Source organism: Carassius auratus, chromosome 10, assembly GCF_003368295.1.
Source record: "Carassius auratus strain Wakin chromosome 10, ASM336829v1, whole genome shotgun sequence".
NCBI lineage: Eukaryota > Metazoa > Chordata > Actinopteri > Cypriniformes > Cyprinidae > Carassius > Carassius auratus.
In genome coordinates this window covers 3,868,464-3,887,337 of record NC_039252.1, presented here as the reverse complement: position 1 = coordinate 3,887,337, position 18,874 = coordinate 3,868,464, and the positions used below count along the sequence as shown (strand labels likewise).

The 18,874-nt window shown below is 40.9% G+C and overlaps 1 pseudogene; it reads right to left on the bottom strand.

Annotated features, from left to right (window-relative positions):
• The window catches only part of LOC113109583 (interferon-induced very large GTPase 1-like), a 50,462-nt pseudogene extending 31,862 nt beyond the window's left edge, over positions 1 to 18,600 (bottom strand).
• Positions 18,601 to 18,874: the final 274 nt, after the last annotated feature.

The following is an 18,874-nucleotide window of genomic DNA, read 5'->3' as shown; positions in this document are numbered from 1 at the left end:
TTAAATGATTCCCTTTGAGCTAAACTGACGTATTCCCCTTAAAGCTTTTTATAATTAGGTTGGTTCAGAGGGAAGCATTCAGCAATGAAATCAGAGGCATAGAGCAAGGCAAGGAAGTAAAAGACAAAGTAAACAAACTACACAAACGGAGTACGTTTATAGATGAGCATGGTGTGCTTAGGGTTGGAGGATGTTTGACAAGATCTGTTCTCCATCCACATGTCAAGCATCCTGCCACTGTGCCAATTAAGAGTCATGTATCATCGTTGCTTATTAAGCACTACCATGAAAGGGTGTATCATCAAGGAAGAGGAATAAGTGCCAATGAATTGCGATCCAATGGAGTATGGGTCATAGGATGCAGCAGTACAGTTGCCTCACATATTTACAAGTGCACAACATGCAGAAAGTACAGAAGGAACACCTAAGATCCAAAAATGGTGGATTTGCCAGAAGAATGGAAATGACAGTGTCATAGATTGCTTTGGACCATTCTATGTGAAGGAAGCAAGAAAGTAACTAAAGAAATATGTTCTTCTTTTCACCTGTATGTGCTCTAGACTAGAGCCATACATATTGAAATGCTTGATGACCTCACTACAGATGCCTTTATCAACGCATTGCGTGGATTCATCACAATACGCGGACATAAAAGACAGTTGAGATGTGATCAAGGCACTAACTTCGTAGGTGCAAGAGTTCTTGAATGCAATGAAGAATTTTGATCATGAACCGTTGAAGGAACATGGATGTGAGTTCATAATGAACTTCCCATCATCGAGCCATATGGGAGGCATTTGGGAGAGACAAATAAGGACTATCAGAAGTGTTTTAACTGCAATCCATGACCAGTCTGCTAAACGACTCGACAGTGCCTTGCTCAGAACCTTTCTATATGAAATGATAGCTATTATATATGGCAGACCTTTGACAATCATTTAAATGACCCAACAAGCCTTGAACGTCTCAGGCCCAATCATATTCTTATGATAAAGTCTAACATAATATTCCCACCTCCAGGTGAATTTGTGAGTCAGGATCTATACTTACGTAAGAGATGGCGTCAGGTACAGTTTTTGGCAAACAAATTTTGGTCAAGGTGGAAAAAGGAGTATCTCCTTAATCTTCAGCAAAGACAAATATGGCAGAAAGAGAAGAGAAATGCAATTGTCATCCTGCAGGAGGATGGTTCTACGCGTAACCAATGGAGATTGGCAAGAGTGACAGAGGTGTATACGAGCACTGTGTATCGAAAGGTGAAACTGTTAATTAGCGAGCGTCCTTAGAAAGCCAGGGAAAATGCATTTCCAAGCCAGTCTACCTTCATAGGCCTGTCCAAAAAACAGTTACTCATGTTTGAGCAAAGAAGATGTTTTTCGTTTTTGCTTTTTGAATCGGTTATTTTCAAGTTAACTCATTCCCTCTTGGTTATATGCAGCCAGTGAGGTATGTGTATTACATTTGTATTTCCCAAATATATGTGTATTTACTTCTTTAAAGGGGGGTGAAATGCTCGTTTTCACTCAATATCCTGTTAATCTTGAGTACCTATAGAGTAGTACTGCATCCTTCACAACTCCAAAAAGGTGTTAGTTTTATTATATTCATAAGAGAAAGATAGTCTGTACCGATTTTTCCCAGAAAAACACGACCTGCTGGAGGCGTGATGTGGGGGCGGAGCTAAAGAATCACGAGCGCCAGTAGGCTTTTGCGTTGAAAGCGTTTGGAAGCTGTGACTTTACCGTGAGGACAAAACCAACCAAAACAAACCATGGCTAACAGTCAGATTCAGCCGTTTATTTATGATCCAGAATCAGATCCCGAGGCTGAAACTGAACGAGAGCAGCAGCAGCAACGACTCGCTCCGAGCGGGGCTCGAACCCGGGTCTCTGCATGGGAGGCGGACGCACTAACAAGAAGGCAGAGATATTTGAAGCAGTTTTACTCACCGCATGCGGTTCCAACACACGATCGTGACCCTTTTCGTTGGGATTGCATCATCCTTAAGAAATAAACGATACGCAAATCCGTCGTCAAACTGGGCCTTGTTTGTAAAACAAGCATCTTCGAAATGCAGGGAACAAACACAAACACTTGCACAACTCCGTTGATGCTCTGTAAAAATAAACTCCATCCACTGGTCCCTTAATGCTGGTTTTTTTTTTTGGTAATCTGTGCAGGGTTGTCTTGCCCTGGCAACCAAAAACACACTTCTTTTGTGACATTTCGCGACGCTCTCGCTCTGATCAGTGAATGCCTCTGCTCTCAGTACTCTGCTATACGGGAGCGCGTGCTCTTCCGGCAGACGTGCCCTAGGACCCATATAATGAAATTCTGCTCCATCTAACGTCACACAGAGCCATACTCGAAAAAAACTTTCCGAAACTTGTGACAAACCAGAAGGAGTATTTTTGGAACAGAAATACTCCTTCAAACGTCCAACTTAATTTTTTAAACTTTGTCCATGTTTAGTATGGGAATCCAACTCTTTACCAGTGTAAAAAAACTCACTATGCATGAAATAGCATTTCACCCCCCCTTTATGTGAACGTTTTTCTTTACATTGTCATACTGTAGTTTGACGGTGGAATTCATTGACAATGAATGAGATGGCTAAGATAAGGATGACAAGTGAAATAAATCCATCAGTAACCAGAACCACGGTCTCTTTTATTTCCTGGAGGGAGTGATATCTACAATAAAAATTTTTTTTAAAAGCTTTAACTGTTCTTGTTGAGGCTATCCTATAAGCCTCGGCATAGATGGCATGGTGTTCTCAACGCGTAGCAGAAAATTCTGAGTCCAAACATTAGCTCTCTTTGGGTGGTGTTACCATTTATTATAAAGGTAAAAAAGGGATCATTTACATAAAATGATACTTCACCCAGTGCTGAATATTAAAGTGCTGTTGGTAACCTGAGTGATACTAAATGATACTTCACCCAGTGCTGAATATTAAAGTGCTGTTGGTAACCTGAGTGCTCACGGCTATGGTAAGAACTGCGTGTTTCTCACCCTTTCCTAACCAATTGCAACACCTGTAAATATATCTACCTCCCAGTGACGTGTCACACAGAGTGCAACACTCCCAACCCATGGCCAGAATAATAGTAGCAATATTAACCTATCCAGACAAGGTGAATATATAAATGGCTCCTACACCATGGCCCCATAATTGTGAATGTTTACTTTAACCACAATTACCCAAATTACAAATTTTAAACTAAAAGGATCCATTTGTGCAATGATAATCTTAAAACATCAGTAGGTAACTTTTGTAAAAATTTATTTTTTACATATTTGTTTAAACCTGTCAATATGTCCTGACTAGAGCCCGACCGATATATCGGCCGGCCGATATTATCGGCCGATATGAGCTTATTGCATTTAAATCGGCATCGGCGTTTATAATGGCCGATTGAACATGAGAAACGGAGTCTCATGCTTTACTCATGTTATGAGTGTTGCATAGTTTACCCACCAGAGGGAGCTCTGCAGCTCCAGAGTTGACAACAGCGCCAGAAATTCACTAGCGAAGAAAGCGATAAGCCAAGCCAGCCACGGAGATTTTTTTTCTGTTTTGACGGTGAGTCTGTCGTTCTTCATGTGAAATGATTTAGTTCATACACTGTATATACAATGATGTGGTAGTTCTAGCTAACGGTCCTATCATTATCACTTATAAATATTCTGTAACATCACTTACAGCCACTAATGCATTGCTATATTAGATTAGCCACGAAGCTAATACCATGTTTATCAGTGGAAGAGTGCGAACGTTAATAAGCTGTCAAACTATAACGTTATCGTTTAACTTATTCTAAATATATCTGCAGTGTTTCCCACATAATGACCGGGTAACTGTGGCAGGGGGGCAATGACTAGAAGTTATGTACAGCGTGCCTCGAAAAAACAACAGCTGTTATGTTATTGAATGAATTCATTAAAAATAGGTCATTGCACTTACATCAAATCACGATATGGACGAATATCTGTAAGTATTAAGCCGGAATAGTCTTTTTAAATATGAATCCTGCATGTTCTGCGCGTCTCTGTTAATGAATGGCGCAGAAGCGCCTCTTCATTCATTAAACACACGTAAGCGCGCATTAAGCTCGCGGTGAATTCAGCGTCCGCTGTCTCACTAAATAATCACGTGAACACATGAACAACATCCCCAGAACTGCTCTGACAGTCACTTCATGAGCATTTGACCGTTTGATTTAAGTAAAAACAGCGCCACATCACATACACAGAACTGTAAATGTACGCCAACCCGTCAAAATAAAAGTCCAGTTAAAGGCTGTTGTTCAGCAGAATGTACAAAAGCCTATCATAGACCCGATTACTAAAATATTCGATATTTACAGCCTTATGTTATTCTAACGCTAATATAGCTTCCTTTTTAGCAGGCCCCTTAAATGCTTGCTATTAACTTGATTGAAGGTGGTTCTTCTCAAAATTGACAGCGGTGTGTTCATGACACTAACGTTAACCATTCAACTTCGAGTAGGTGGGTCAGAAATGATTAACCAGAGGGGACATGTAAATAAATGTGAGCTGAACAAGCGCTTTTTTTTATTTATTTTTATTTTTTACAGATTGTTTCAAAGCAGCTTTAAAGACATAACAGGAAAATGTTGTAATATTGTTAAATAGAAGTAGGTAATAGGTAATACCTATTGGTTGACAAATAAAAAAAATATATATTTCTCATTTTTGCCTATGTAGGAGATCCCTGTTTATTATAATTCTAATGATGACACGAGTAATGATACATGGTGATATTATTAATACACATGCTTATTCTTTCTCTGTCTCTTTCTGGCCTACAGATACCTGAAAAAGGTGAATGCTGTAGCAGCAAAGTGTGGGACTACTTCTGCAAATACTTTAACTTTAGTATTATAATTTATTTACAGAACACACACAGACTGTTAAAACCAGCTTCAACTGGAAGAAAGTAAAAGTGTTTTTTTGACCATTAAAAAATATATACTTTTGATGTGCAATTGTTTAGTCATTGAGACTATAATCTAAGGCTTTTTTTTTTCCATAATCTCTTCTGGAAAATGGTTTATACAGCCCACATACATAGAACAGGCAGATATTTTGCTATTGAATGTTGTGTAAGTGCAGTATATAGGAAATGGGTCTAATATCCAGTTTATTTTCAAAATCAAAATATCGGCTTATAAATCGGCTCTTTTCGAGTTAATATCGGCATCGGCCCCCAAAAATCCATATCGGTTGGGCTCTAGTCCTGACAGTTAAATATGAGACAGATAATCTGTGAAAAAAATCAAGCTCCTCTGGCTCCTCCCAGTGGTCCTATTGCCATTTGCAGAAATACACCGCTCCCGGTAAGAAACAACCAATCAGAGCTGCGGTCTGTAACTTTTTTTGTGCTCAAAATTTACAAAATGTATATAATAAGCGAGTACACCATGAATTCATTTTCCAAACCATGTTTGTAGCCTGTCCTGAATCACTAGGGTACACCTATAATAAGTGTTTATATTCTGACTATTTTAGATTGGTTCGGGGGTACCGCGGCGGAGTAACCCAGTACCTTTGTGATTCTTCAAAAGACAAAAACAGAGAGAAGTAGCTCCGGCTACGATGTTCTTCCGCAGGATGCAAGCAGTTCTGTTTATTAACCGCTAGAGCGTCAAAAGTTACCGACAGCAACTTTAAGTACAATCTTCTTCTCTTGAGCTTAGGACATCTGTAGGCAGATCAGCTAGTCAGGACCTCATCTGTGAAACTTCGACTTCCATCAATAGGCAGATCTTTGTTACTGGCTGTTCCAGCTGACCCGTTTTTTTGTTTTCAGCAGCACCGAGCCAATGAAGCCTTTTTTGTCAGGGTATGTCTGTTCACAAAGAATGGTTTTAACCCTTCATCATCCAGTGTTTGGAGTCTGAACGAGGAAGAAAGGACCCTTTTCACAAGACGAATAAGACGCTCCCAAACCCCTCCATGGTGAGACCCAACTGGAGGGTTAAAGGACCATATCAGACCATTCTGCAGAAAGACATGCTGAATCTTCTGTTGGTCTAACTCAGCAATGGCTTCCCTTAACTCCCGCTCAGCTCCTAAGAAGTTGGTGCCAATATCTGATTTCAGGTGTGTCACCTGACCTCTACGACACATGAAACGGCGAATGGCATTTATGCATGAGTCAGTGTCTAAAGCATAAGCAACTTCGAGATGAACTGCCCTGCTCGCTATGCAGGTAAAGAGAACGCCATAGCACTTTGCTCTGCCCCAGCCCTTCTTCACCTTAATTGGCCCAAAGTAGTTGACTCCCACATTTGTGAAAGCAGGTAAGTCTGGCACAATCCTCTCTATTGGTAGGTCAGCCATTTTTTGTTCCCCCGTCTTTCCATGGAGGCAGCGACAAACTACACACTCAGAGATGACCTTCCTGCAAGCAGAATTGGCATGAGTAATCCAGTATTGCTTCCTAAGAGAAGAGAGCATATGATTTCTACCTGCGTGACCCAGCCTTTGATGGATATACTTTAAGATGAGTTTGGACACATGCTGCTCTTTAGAAAGAATGACAGGATGTTTTTCAATTTCTGGCATTGCATCCCTACTAAGCCTTCCTCCCACATGCAGCAATCCATCCTCCAACACTGGGTCTAATTAGTAGAGGTCACTGTTTCTTTTGACAGATCCTCCGTTTTTCAAAACTGTAATCTCATCGGAAAACCTTTCTTGCTGGGCAAAACAGATGATGGCACGTTCTGCCCTCTCAAGGTCACCTGCAGTCAGTGGCTGTCCATGAAGTGCTAATTTTTCCCTTTGCATTTCGGCATAGAGGTAGTCGCTTCTTCGGCCTCCATTATCGTGGCCAATGCCTTTAGAGGCTTCAAGAACCTTTTTCCTTTTGGACAGGGTTAGAAGCAAATCTCTGAGTCTGAACATCCATGCCACAGATGTTCTCAGCTTCTTAAAATCTGAAAACTAACTTAAAAACACCTTTGTTGCATTCAGTGGACGATAGGATACAAAGGCATTCACCAGTAGATCTTTCTTCACCTCCGGGTCACCCAAAGAGATTAGAGGTTGTTCCATGATGGTCTTAGGCCATTCCACCTCCCCCTCAAGAGAAATTCTGGTCCCTTCAGCCACCGCCTGCATGCAAGAAATTCTTCAGCACTTAGACCCCTGGAGGCCTCATCTGCTGGATTAAGTTTTGTGCCAATGTGTCTCGACTGTGCAACATTCGTTTCATTTCTAAATCACACCCACCCTATTGGCCACAAATGTATGAAACCTACTGATCTCATTTCCAATATACTTTAAAGCAGTTGTACTGTCTGTCCAGAATACTGATGGGTATAAATCCAGCTGCAACTCCCTCTTCAGCATGTTGTCCACCCGGACAGCCAGGACATTAGCAGTCAGCTCAAGGCAAGGAATTGTTTTTTGCTTTAAAGGAGCAACCCTGGCCTTGCCCAAGATAAAAGCAATACTGACATGATTTCTCTTATTCTCCATCCTGAGATATGATGCAGTTTCGTAGCCATACTCACTGGCATCGGAGAAGTGATGCAACTGCAGGTGAGTACAGTAGGTGTTCCAAAATCCTTCGGCTTGATGCACAGTGAGATCGGTGATATGATGGAGATCAGCCAGTCATTTAGACCACTGCTTGGAGAAGACATGAGGTATGTTGGCGTCCCAGCCAATGTTCAAAAGTAAAAAGTCGGTGTGCTCTAGAGTCAACAGCACCTGATGGAACATGGCTTGGATGTCTGCCATCAGCGCTACTCATTCTTGTCTAAACCTAGTAAGTACGCCAAGTAAGGTGCTTTTGAGGTGAGGCCCCTGTAACAGCTGAGAATTCAATGAAATTCCTTTAAACACAGCAGCACAGTCAAAGACAACTCGAAGGGTTTTCTGTTTTGGATGGTATACCCCATGATGGGGAATATACCACACCTTGCCGTCATCTCGCTTCAACTGCTGATGTGGTACAAGCTCAGCATAACCCTTTTCAATGACATCGGAGAGGAAAGCTATATACTCTTGATGATAATCTTTATTCCTCTTGAACTTCCTGCGAAGACTTAAGAGACGCTGCTTTGCAATGCTATAATTATTTGGCAAGATGACATCTTTAGCCTTTATACAGTATGTTCATGACAATACAAAAATAACAATAAAGGGGATACACGGAGCCCCTATTCACGTAATCGTGTCACTACTAAGGTTATATTACATTAGCATGGCACTGTTACAGTATGGCTAATGTTAGTCATCTCAAAACATAACAGAACACTTACCGCAGCAACAGGTGATCCAATTTGTCCTGTCTTTATTATTGATGGGATGGCTGTATCCTTTAGCACACGTTTCATGGTCCGTGTGGCAACTTGCATTTTTTCAAAATAGTCGTCTACAGTAAAATGTTCAGAGCAAACAAAATACTTTGTGATGGTGTTTACAGGTGTGTTTGGAACTATACCCAGAACAAGTAGCCATCGATTCATCAGGTCAGCATTTTTGGTTGGAATTCTATGAAACATCATAGTATTACCTGGTCTCCCCTGTTTATTGTCGCAGCTCTTTACAATACAGTGAATACCCATGATTGTACACTATAAATGTACTATCTAGTAATTGCTGACTCTATTACTCCAACTCTGAGCGAACTCTCTGCTCCTCACCACGGTGCGTCTCGGGTGCTGCGCTAATCACTCCGCCCAAGTAATGTTAGCTGCGCTCCTACGCCTAGTGAGAATATAGTTCCCAGTATTTATACGATTAAAAATGGTCTCTGTCTCATATAGCCTTGTTATTTGTACACGTTGTGACTATACAGATCACAAAAATGTAAATAAGAAAATGTTTGCATTATTTTGTCACTTATTGGGATTACTACTGTATGCTACCATTATCCATTTACATCCAGTCTTTGTGCTAAGCTAGGCTAGCGGTGGGTGCGTCAAATAACACTTACAGAACGCACACAAAAAATGAAAAAAGGTATGTATGGACTTATCTAACTCTGGGGGATACTGTGAATAAGCTAAAGTCCCAAAAAGTCGTAGTGTTCCTTTAAATGGCAAGTCAAAGCAATAGTGTCCTTCATCAAGCTGAATTGAAGAATCCATTATTTGCATAAATCTTTGATCCTCTCTAGAAAGGCAAACATGGTCTGATTTTTCATTGAAATCCTGATTGTATTGGTAAACCAATAAGTCTTGTACCTTGGCGACTGAGATCCTATTGACAGTGACTTCAGGAAGTTCTTTCTTGCCTTGATGCGGCTCACCACCTCTCAGCGGGCCATTCACGACCCACCCCAGTAGAGTCCTGACTGGGAATTGTAATGCCTTTGAGGTATTTCCATCCCTCTAGGTCCTGTTGAGTGAGAATGTTATTTCTGCTCACAGGCATGGTCTTCTGGGTATAAACTTCAGGTAAGTCAAGGAAGTTTTCTTCATTCAAACCAGACACCTCAAGACCACTAAGCAAGAATGTGTCTACAGACCTCTCTTGGCCAAGAGTACGAAGAAGAATGCTAGTCTTGACTCCTGAAAGATTCAGTTTACTCATGAGATGTTGAGTACAGAAAGAAGCTGAACTCCCAGGGTCTAGAAAGGCATAGGTGTTCATAATCTTGCTCTAAGACTTGGCCTTCACCTGTACAGGCACAATAGACAGAACACATTCATCACTTCCGGCCCAAGTATGGCCACATGTCTCCAATGACACAGATGCATTGTTAACTGACACTTCATGTGTTTTAAGTTTAATGTGTTGGACAGTTGGATGTTTGTGTTTACATATATCACAAGTCAAAGGCTTGTCACAGTCCCTGCTCATATGACCTCTCCTCAGACAGCTGAAACACACTCTGCCCACCTTCAAAACCTCCAATTTCTCCCTGTGTGACATCTAATCAAGTTGTGAACACTTCTCCACTGAATGCTGACTCTTACAAAACAGCATGACTCTTCTTCATACCTTTGTGAAGCTGGCCCTCTGTGCTGTTGGTACCAAGCTGCTGATGTAGTTGATCCTAAGGCAGTATTGATGGCAGCAACAGTCGCTTGACCTCTTCCGGTATGTCTACTCTTTTGTTTAAAGGAAGAGTCTGTTGGTGTACCCTGTAGGTCACCGAAGAGAGGATCAGACAGAATCTTTACCTGATGCTCAACGAAGGCCACACAGTCTGGGAACATAGCTCTGTAGCCACGGCGCTCCTGTAGATCCCAAGTGACATACCTCCATTTTTCCCTCAGTTTATATGGCAACTTCATCATTATCAGGTGAAGATTGGATGGCACGTTCAACTGCTCCATATGCTGTAAATCTTCCATAACATTACAACAGTCCCTTAAAAAGATTGAAAAGGACTGCAGAGCATTAATGTCATCAACCCTCATTGTAGGCCACGTCATAGCCTTCTCAATATAAGCTACAGCAATTTCTATTTCTTTTCCGAAGAATTCTTTCAATAGATTCTTTGCTCTCTCATAGCCATGCCCAGGAGACATGTTATAGCAACTCTGAACCAATTCTCTGGGCTGCCCTCTGGTATGTTGTTCAAGATAATAAAGACATTCTTGTTTATCTGTAGTTTTCCCTTCAATTGCTTGCTCAAAACCTCTAATGAAGGCAGCATACTTAAGTGGATCACCATCAAACTCTGGGATAGCTCGTGGCGGAAGAGAGGCTAAGGCTTGGTTCTGTACCAGCTGACCAATTATGTTAGTTTGCTGTTGCATAAGGTCATACAAAGTATGGTGTTTAACATTCTCAAAAGGGGAATGGTGGTGCTACTGTGATTGCATACATGTACTCCCTTGTGAGGTCAGTGGTTGAAACCCTGCTGTTGAAGCGTTGGTGAGTCTGGATCTGTCAGAAGACTGGGCTTGTGGAATATGCGGCCTTTCCCTAGGCCGTACAGCCAATGGCAGAGAATGGTCCCGTTGGAAAGAGACAGTTTTAGGAAGTTGCAAGACAGGAACTGTGTTCGCATAACTTGATGTTTGTGATTTCAAATGAGTATGAAGATAGGCATTCATGGCATCCTCTCCATTCTCATCCACATCTTCACCACCACACACATTTTCAAACACAGACAATCTAACCGTAGCAACAGCCAATTTGGCCTCAAACTCTAGCTGTTCCTTTTTCCTTTTCATCTTTGCTTTTCCATTTGAAGGGCTGCTTCTTTCAGCCTTTGCCTTTAAACGCACATAACTAATACTGGAAGCCTTTGAAAGGACAGAAGAGTGATCTTTATGTTTTGACCCTTTACTTGAGACATTTGAAATACTATCTTCAGGCCTTATATCAACATTTGTTATAGACAGCACATCAAGATTCACTGGCCAAGTCAGATGACAAAAAAAAAGATGGTTGAGAAAAAGGAGATGGTTGAGAAACCTCTAACCATACGATATCCTGCGTCTGGCATGGAGGTCTTAATCTCTGTGACAAGGGCATCAAGCTCTTCATCTTCATGTGCTGTACAAAGCTCTCACAGATAAGTTGTTTTCATTCATCCTCCTGAACAGTGTTGCACGAGACACACCAAGTAAATTTGCAATAGACTGGGTTGGAAGCCCGAGTTCTATTAGATGGGTAAGGTTGATCGTAGAAATTGAAATTCTTGGACGTCCACGTCCCTGTCCTGGTTCCAGCTCCATTGTTACAGATACCTGCTCCAAAGACTCCATATCCCTCAGACGCTGTATAAGGTTGCTCAGATTTGTAAGAGCTACCATTCAGAGATGTATAAAGTACTAGAGAACCATACTTGAGTAAAAGTACAAGTGCTCTATCAAAAAAGTGACTTGAGTAGAAGTAGAAGTGCTCTTTAAGCACCACACTTAAGTAGAAGTACTAAAGTATTCAACATTTTTTGTACTCAAGTATTGCAAGTAGTCTATTTTAAAATTTACTACTCAAGTACTGAAAGTAAAAGTAGAAGTATTGTGTTATGTAGCTATTAAAGAAAGTAGTCAAAAGTTTGAACATTGTTTTTACTATTTCAAATGATTAACCTAAAGGACAATCACAATTCCTTTGACTGTAACTTCTTGTAAACAAAAAAGGGTTACTAGGGTCAGTTAGCCCAATTTGCAAAATGATGTCATTAATAACTTACCCTCATGTTGTTTCAAACCCGTAAGACCTCAGAGGGTCATTTAGAATTTTTTGAAGCATCGAAAATACATTTTGGTCCAAAAATAGCAAAAACTATGACTTTATTCAGCATTGTCTTCTCTTCCGTGTCTGTTGTAAGACAGTTAAAAACAAAGCAGTTTGTGATATCTGGTTCGCGAACGAATCATTCGATGTAACCGGATCTTTTTGAAACAGTTCACCAAATCGAACTGAATCGTTTTAAACAGTTCGCGTCTCCAATATGCATTAATCCACAGATGAATTAAGCTGTTAACTTGTTTAATGTGTCTGACACTCCCGCTGAGTTAAAACAAACCAATATCCCGGAGTAATTCATTGACTCAAACAGTACACTGACTGAACTGATGTGAAGAGAGAACTGAAGATGAACACCGAGCCGAGCCAGATAATGACTCGTTCACGAGTCAAGAACCGTTTCTGTCAGACGCGTCCGATTCGTGAACCGAGGAGCTGATGATACTGCGCATGTGTGATTTAGCATGAAGCAAACCGACACACAGAGCGTCTGAACCGAACTGATTCTTTTGGTGATTGATTCTGAACTGATTCTGTGTTAATGTTATGAGCCCATGTGCAGTCAACGCCAATGACGCTTGCGTCGAGCGCAAAAGAATCGGTGAACTGTTTTCTTCAACTGGTTTATTAAATCGAACTGTCAGAAAGAACTAACGTTACTGGTCATCCGAAAACCGATGCAACCGGTTCTTGACTCGTGAACGAGTCATTATCTGGCTCGGCTCGGTGTTCATCTCTCTCTTCACAGCAGTTCAGTCAGCACGCGCAGTCTTCTTAATCGCTTGTTTCGCTCAATGATGTGGCAGCTTCATCAAATCTGCCATCTACAAATCTGGCAGTGGTTTGTAATGGACTGATTCGTAACATTATTATAATTGTAACGAGTAACGATGCAGCACATAAAAAAAAATATCAGAGTAAAAGTATTAAACTCAGCAAAAATATGTACCGAAGTAAAAGTGGAAGTAGGAGAAAAAAAAATAATACTCTAGTAAAGTACAGATACCGCTTTTTAGTACTTAAGTACAGTAGTGAAATAGTTCTACTTCGTTACTATACATCTCTGCTACCATTACATCCTCTGACATATGTACCATTTCAGCCAGGGCACTAATAAATACTAGTTCCTGTCTGCAAATAAACTCTAGGTAGTCAACGTTCATTGGCTGTCTCTCCAAGACATGAACTAAACGATCATGAAGTCACTGAAGAATATACTGCTTTAGATATTCCTAAATTATAAGAAGAGAAAGATGCATTTCAATGTACAGACAATATATTTACAAATTAAACAATGTTTCTAAATATCTGATGTTGTTTATCCTGATCGAACTACATTGCTTCAACTTAGTGGTTAACAATTACTAGGCTACATGTTTTAAAATGCATTACTGTAAGAAAGTACACACTGACCTAACAGACATCAATTTATAAAACAAGATTATTTAGAATTATAATTTCACAACTCTCAAAATGTTACTTTCTTTTTACTAACCTGATTGCAGTTTAATTTATAATTACTCCTGTTACAACTGTATTTTTTTCTAACTAGTTTTCTAACTAGAAAAACTGTCTTGATTGAATGTGTAAACGATAAAATGTGTAAACTCAGACTTTTATTATATAAACTAAACTCTTAACCGTGCTTCCTGTTCTTCATTCGCCATGCTGGATTACTGATGTAAAGGCTTAATTTCCGTTCTAATTAATCCATATTGCACAAAAGGTGCGCAGAATCATGCTCCTTGAATGCACTCTCAGTGGCTTATGATATGATTGGTTGAATGGTAAGCTCGCATCTGATTGGCTAAAGAGTACGACCGACCCACGAGGTAAGAGAGCTCTGCCAGGAAAGTCTCAAAAACACACATATACAAATCCGAGTGGATTCGTAGTAAATGACGATTTGTACATTCAGACACTCGTACATTTTAAACATTCAACGGTTTTTGTGCACAGTTGTATATCTACGAATTGTGTTTTGCATTTGTGAAATGTATTTTATGAATATATAATTTTATTTTGCGCATGTGAATTGATTTTTGTGAATATATATTTTTTTTCACGCACGTGATTTTTTTTTGAGTGTACGTGAATTAGGTTTCATGCATGTGAAATTGTCTACGCATTTGTGAATCGTGTTTTTTGCGTGAATTATATTTGAGACTAATCTGCTTCCATACTAACCTGCTCTATTCTTGTTTATTCTATCGGTTTTCTTTTTATTTAATATTATTTAAAAGCCTATGCTACATGTTAACCTAACTGAGACTTGTTATAGCACTTATATGTTTGTCTGTAGTGCTGGGCCTAGTTTTTATGTAGGATATTCCAGTTCAACCTCAATGAAACTAATCATATGTGCCATTTTGTGGACATTGCACAAATGAAAATGATACCTAAATAATTGTACAATAATACAATTGTATTTTCTATAGGGCCAGAGAAGGCCCTGCTGACCATGACGGCCCACCACTGATAACTTGGCCTGCCCCCTGCCAATGTTCGAGACATGATTAAGGTCTTGACACATGGGGAGCTATAAGAAGATAACGAGACAAACAAAAATCCGGTTTGAGAAGAGATAAGCAGTGAACAAGGATATGTTTCCAGTGCATTTTTTTCTGTTTGAATAAATTTGTTGCAGTTATTTACTTAATAAAACTGTCGGATTCAATATGTCACACTCCCTTTACAACACATTACTTTGATCTGAGGAAAAGTTGTTAACTGTCAAGTAAAAGGTTTAATTCTGCTTTGATACCTGGTATTAGTGCATCTTTTCTGCAGTCATACAGCATCCCCAGCTGGAAGGGTCTCCCCAGAGCTGCAGTTTCAATAAGATTCACTCCCACTGAATCCATGCTGAAGTTAGGGCCGTCAAGAGGGTGGAACAGGATACCAGTATTACTCTGACCAATCCTGAAAAACAAACATCATGGTCCAATCATGGTCCTGTGGAACGTGTAACTGTGCCATGCAAACTACAACATTTGGATTTTCTTTGAACACTTCCATTACAAATGTGATGCAAAATTAGTTCTATTCTATTAAGTAGGAGTATGAATGTGTAAAAAAAATAAATAAATAACTTCTTGCACCTTATTCCATGCTTCTCCAGAAGAGGTTTATTGTATTACATCAGAGAAGAAATGCCATTTAATAGCAAAAGCAAATGTTCAGATATTGTTTAAAGATTACCAAGACAAACATTTTATTTTCAGCTAATTAACTGATTAACAGCACAGATTAATTGTTCACATCAAGACTAGCAATGTGAGATTGTAAAGTAAAAAAAGTCATGAATGAAATTTTGAATTGATGTGGACTTTAAAGTAACAAAAAAAAAAAAAAAAATCAAAAGTGTTGCAGAAGTGTACATGAAGTTATAAAATAATCTTTATCCTCATAATCTTTCATTAAAACCGTTAACCTCCCTCACAATGAATCCTCTCTTCCAGTCACGGCCTATGGAGCAATGGCGGAGCTACTGGCATGAGAGCTAAACGCTGGGGGGAAAGCTGCTTCACTTTATAGAAATCAATGCACTGACCAGTGCTGATGCAAGCCATGGAGGATTACACTACCCTTAAAAGTTGAACGGATATTAGGATATTACCACAACATTACTCTTAGGACATTGCAAACATTTTTTTGTATTTTTAATAAATACGACTTTACCAGATGGTCATTCAGGCTGTCAGTCTCTCTCTCTCTCTCACACATGCGTGTGTGCACGCTATGCCGTCGATTGTCCACATTGTCATCTTCCTTTAAAAATAAAACATTACTTCATGCTAGGGAGTCACCGGTGAATCCAGTGGAGAGAAATCTCCTCACAACTTACTGCAAACTGGCATTCAGATCTGCCTCCATTTTGTCAGCAATGCCCCAACTTCCTACGATCCAATCAATTCCCAAATAATTAAATCAAGTCCCGCCCTCTCATTTCAAATGCTGTTTCACTAGGATAGACGTCACAGTAGAGAAAAAAAGATAATAGCTACTTCCGTTTCATGCCGACTTTAATAAAATATCTTCAGGAACTCGAGCTGCATCAAGAACGATTGGGGAATGCCCCCAGCATGCCAGCCCGCTTTCGCTGAAAGGTTGTGCTCACTGGATTCGCTTTCGGATCTGCTAGAAAGAATGTAAGACAGGCAAGTCCCTATCTTCTTCCTTAACCACCAGATCCAGCGCCCACTCTTGGGGGTTCGGAAGCCCGCGTTTCTTTCTCCCCGATGAGAGTGTGCGATGCGCTGCCTGTCTTTCTCTGAGGAGATTGATGTGGAAAGGCATCAATGAGCTCGCCAGTTGCACAAGCATCAGTTGCACAAGCACCAGTTACACAAGCATATTGTGCCTAATATTATAATAAGCAGCATCAATGAAGAGTGGAGCTCGCGCAGTCGGCTCTCGGGGGGCTGATTGTGCTTTTCTCGCTGTTAAGCGCTCCGCTCTCACCGGGCACACTCCGTTTCTTCGCCCTCTGAGACAACTCGCTGCTGCTGAATGCTCTCTCACCGGGCACATCATTTAGTTTTTATGCGAGTTGATTCTCTCAGTTACAGCCCAGAAACGTTGCTAGAGGTCTCTAGAGCAGCTAGTATGGTCGTCCCCTGATGGTCCACCGCTTCAGGGCACCGAGCTAGTGGCTCTCGGTTCACCAGAGGCCAGTCTCACGAGACTGGTTCCCTTAGGAGGTCACATGGCGGTTTGGGAGCCCCTACCAAGTGTGCTTCACAGATCCTGTCTAGTCTTCCTAGCAGACGACGACCAATCCAGAGCTCCCTCAATGAGGAAACTGTATGCCTTGAAGTGGAAGCTTTCACTTCTTGGTGCGGAGACTGTCAGCTCGACCCAGTTAACTGTCCCATTGGTACAGTGCTTGAGTTCCTGCAGGCTCTCTGCAGGGTTGACCCACTCCACCCTGAAGGTCTACGAGGCAGCCATGGTGGCCTAACGCGCCCCTCTCGGTGGCCAGTCAGTGTGCAGAAACCCTCTGGTTACATGTTTCCTCCATGGTGCGCCTAGGCTGAGGCCTCCGGCCAGAAGAAGCTTATGCTAAGCGGTGATCAGGATGCTATCCTAAGCCTCGAGTCCTCTGATCTCCCTTCTCCTGGGGGTCAAGACTCACTCCTTCTGAAATTTGGCCATTGGACGGGTTGCCCAAATTTCTGTCAGGCTCCTGTCTCCTTCTCTTGGTTTAGCTGTGCTCTTCCACACTAGGCAGAGATTTGAAAGTCTGGCAGTGTGGGCATTCTCGTTCCCTAATCATTCTTGATGCAGCTCGAGTTCCTGAAGAAGAACGTCTAAGGTTAGGTATGTAACCCTGGTTCCATTATTCAGAGACGTCACGCTGGGGGCATTCCCCAATCATTCTCGATGCAGTGTCTTGTTCCTTCGAGGAACCAGGGTTACATACGTAACCTTAGACGTTCCCTTTCATAGGCCACTTCGATGCTGCGATGACGTCACCATCATGTGATTGTAAGGAAATATTAGCTCATTTATTTTGAGAAGAATCAAATCTAAAGATTCGAATTGCTTTAATTGAACGGAGTCCAAATTAATTTAGTTATACTTCATCAACGGTTCGTCTACCGAACTTAAAATTCAGTATATCCTTAAAATTCTGTTTAAGTTTACTTCATGAACAAGATAATATAAACAGAAAGATAATTTAAATACGCTACAGGCTAGGTAGCACAGGATCTGGGCAAAGTTTAATCTTAAAATACACCACACAAGACAATACTTCTTTATAAATGAAACAAGAATTTATTGAGCTATTCTATAGATTATATGGATCTAAACTAAATGAACACACACACACACACAAACATACATACACATACACACACAGTTGCAACGGATTTATGAGGTGAGTTAATGAGAAAATCTCTACCAAATTCACAGGCGTATCAAGAATCAATAAAAGCAGAGCCCTAGTTTATCTCTACAACTTAATAACGACCTTGCACCATTTCAGCAATAGATAGAGGTTTGTTTGCCTTTACTTGTGGTTGTGCTGCTGGCCGCGGTGTCGTTTCGTCTCCTTGGCTCGCGTTGAGCTGAAAGGGGAATCCCGGCTGGGATTCGTGGTTGCGTAGATGACGTCTGGGGATGCCCTTTGCCTTGATTGGTTGGTTGACTGCCCGGTGATTTTGAGAGATTCAACAGCTCTTGCCTTAACGGTGGACAAAGTTTCTTCCGAGTCCTCTCGTTTATGCGGCGTGAGCTTTGAAGATTCTGTCACGGAAAGTTGAAGCTCTTTATGACTTGCAAGCACGCTGATGGCTAGAAGCCAGGGTTGAAGAGGGGCAAGCAAGCAAACAGCAATTCAGGCATGGTGGTTTTAAAGGGGAAGATTTTGGTCTGTCCCACGACACGATCCTCCAATCAACGGGATGCAAGGCGGAGCGTGCGTATCTAAGCATGACACTTCACTTTAATACCTGGGGACATAACTTTTGTTCGTTTTATTTAAAAACTTCTCTAATGTGTCGTGCAACACATATCATTCAAAATACCATCTTTTCATTCAGTTCATATTCTTGCAAATATCTCTGCCATTCATGCAATACTAAACTTCCCATATCTTACGCACATTTAATAGCACTATCTACTGACAGTTATAAAAACCATACATAAAACATTAATTAAGGTTGCACCGATT